This window comes from Atta colombica, unplaced genomic scaffold, assembly GCF_001594045.1.
Source record: "Atta colombica isolate Treedump-2 unplaced genomic scaffold, Acol1.0 scaffold85, whole genome shotgun sequence".
In the NCBI taxonomy this organism is placed as follows: Eukaryota; Metazoa; Arthropoda; class Insecta; order Hymenoptera; family Formicidae; genus Atta; species Atta colombica.
The window spans coordinates 244,374-247,496 of record NW_017259578.1 but is presented as its reverse complement, the minus strand read 5'-3'; the positions used below and the strand labels follow the sequence as shown (position 1 = coordinate 247,496).

Here is a 3,123-nt window from a genome sequence, read left to right as displayed (position 1 = left end):
TAAATCGGCTTGTTGAACTTTACCTCGAGTTTGCGCATTTCGACGGCGATTAAATTTCCCGCAAAGACACTGCGGCTGTGAAAATTCGGTTTCGCGATCATTGCCTCCGCGCCGTACCGTCCGTCTCATTTTGTTATTAATTTTACATCAACGTAATTGCGCACATTCTCCATGGTCTTATCAAATACCGCGTTGTTTATTAGTTTATACAAATTTTTTTCGAAATCTTTTTTGCGCGCGTTCTACTTGTATTGTGTATTGAGTTCAATGTAATTGCGGAGCCATGAGATTGAGCAAATTGTAGCACCCAGTGGATCTTTGTTACGCGAAGACCGTGACGAAGACCGAGACGACATTCCTGCAGGTTGCGATAGTGGATGATGTAATTGCTGCTTATTGTACAACGTCGCTAGAAGTTTATCTTCGCGCTTGCCGGGTGGTTTATCGCGCGTTGGGCAGAAAGGTAGGTCAGTAATGTAGATGCTGCGGATACTCGAGATCGACCTCGAGAATATAACCAATGGATGAATCCGGAGCGATCGCGCTCACATCAAAGTTCACAGCGATCTTCGATCCATTAAAATTCGGCGAATGGCAAAGGTTGACACATCGCTCATCCGTACAAATTATTCACATCGTAGTACATCAAGTACGACGATGGTTTCGATGGGATCGAATGAACGCATGTACTTGTTATTAGCCTGTACTGTATCTGCTAAAACATTGACTGAGACCGACGCGTATACCGCGCTCGATGAACATGATCATATCATTGTCGATGAGCAACTCAAATCTTACATGCATATGTTTCAGCATGGCGTCCCACGTGAAACCTGGCAATGTATAATAATCGCGCGGGATCGAGACAGTAACTCGCAATTGCGAGTTACCTATTACAAACCTATTGCGGAAATTTTCGAAAATGTCGGCTAATAACAAGACATCAGTTTTCAAGTACAAATCATTGTACTCGCCGAGCGTTCGGATGGAGAATCGCTGCCATACTTTCACGGCGTGAGCATAATCGCTTTCGGATACGATCGCCAGTCAACGAACTGAAAAATAATTCGCGCGGTGATAAGTGCGTCCTGCAATTTTTCGACGCAGTCAATGTATTTGAACGGAAAGACACTTTTTCGTGTGAGAAGATCGAAATCCTCCGCGTTGAGCTTGCAAAATTCGGAACGTATTTTTAATTTATCTTTGTCGAGATACAACCAATTTATCGAGGCTTGCATTTAGAAATTTGAAAAAGTCAATGAATCTTAATTTTACACCATTTTTCTAAAAATTCTTTTCAGTTTTGTCTTTGGTGTTATCGACATGTTTGATGAATGAAATATATTTTTCCTTCGTTATCGGTAATACATCTACATGTCCATCGTATGCAGTAGCAATTTCTTTAATTATAAAATGAGCATCATAGCCCGATAAATTGTGAAATACGATCGGAATATAGAACTAATTTTTATAATTTAAGTTACAATTTGAATGCGCTGGACCGCGCTATCTACCGGTGAGATGACAATGATCGCGGACTCGCGTATCGTCCGGCGCGAACGGTTTCTCGCAGATGTGACAACGGGTCGCGCTACAGTATGCCTCCCATTGCTGTTTAAACAATGTTTCCATGGACACGTTGGCGGATACGATATTTTTCACGTGATGTACCAAATCGTTGAGTTATTGCGCGAATCACATTATACAGCGTTCATCGCGACGATAATGTGTCGTCGTACGCGCATCGTACATAATAGTCTATGCTAAACACTTCATGCCGCTGATACGCGTACGACAACGCGTCTTTCTTGTCGAATTCTGTCTTACGTAGGACGTATTCCAGGTCGGCGTAAACGATGAACGACACTCGTTCCCGGTTGTTGTAGTTGTCAAATTGGAGCCACTTGTCGTCCTCGCTCGGCAGTCGGATGGCGCAGTCGTTGATCTTCTGGCAGTCCACTTCGTGCAATTGCAATTTTTCGCAGGAATTGAAGTAATGGAGACACCTGTAAATAATAGAGAAATCATTTTTCATTATTTCTTTTTTTACTGTTTTTTTTTATTGGCTTTTTTTATTATACTTACCGAAAACCGCTTTTTTATTATACTTACCGCAGAAAAATTTCTTGTTTTTTTTCCCACTAATCTGCGAACTCACGAGACGCGATAGATTTTTTATCCACACAAAGTAGCCAAGGTTGTCGTTGTGTGAATCTTGTAGATACAGGAGATTGACGTGCTTCTCCTTCTTGTTATCGATGAGCCGCAAAGGAACGACTTGTTTATTCTCGACCATACACGTTGATCGACGCCGCGTTCAACCGTTCAAATTTAGAAATCTTTTAAAGTCATTGGAAACTCAATGTTTGTGAGATTCAATACTGTCGTATGATGCGAATAGGATGATTCCCGTTCCGTATATTTTTCAGTTAGGTACAGAGCGGCGACCACCGACCACACGAAGCACGCATTGTCCGTCATACGAACATTAATTACCTCTTGTTTCATCGCTATTTCTCGTGGCACTTCGATGTGACATCCCGCGCGCAGGGGATTTAGTTTGTTCACATTGATAGTCAAATTTAATATACGTGACAATGCCACCCGCTGTCGCGTTCTTGGAACTCTTCGAGCGATGCTAGGATAGGCTCGATGACGTGCTGCTCGTACCATGCGCAAATCGGTGTATCGGTATATCTCGCTGTTCTTTGTAACTATATTCTTATTAGCACGTTTATCCTTCGTCGCGAATTCACTTGAACGCGGTGTTTACTTTTACTGCTGTGTCTTTCTATAGTCTCGCACTCGTTCTAGAGCTACATTTCAATCGTCTTCTAAAAACCGTTGCAGCTCGATGTGATTAGAATTTATCACCGCACCTGTCAATATACGACTCTCTCGCCAGACAAGAGATCGTTCGTTGTTACTCGCATGCTCGCCAATGTGCACGAAACGTCGCTCCAATTGCGATTTTGTACCCGCGAATCGCGCGATCCTTGCCACCACGGATTCTGTCCAACTGCGAGGCGCGGACGCTTGGCACGACAAAGTTCTTCGAGCTGCTCGATGCACTCGTCGCATCATTGCAACCACACGAAAGTGCAGCGACCTGGCCGCACTACT

At 43.3% G+C, this 3,123-nt stretch overlaps 1 pseudogene; it reads right to left on the bottom strand.

Moving 5' to 3' along the window:
• Positions 1 to 1,711: 1,711 nt before the first annotated feature.
• Positions 1,712 to 2,673, bottom strand: LOC108693034 (annotated as a pseudogene).
• Positions 2,674 to 3,123: the final 450 nt, after the last annotated feature.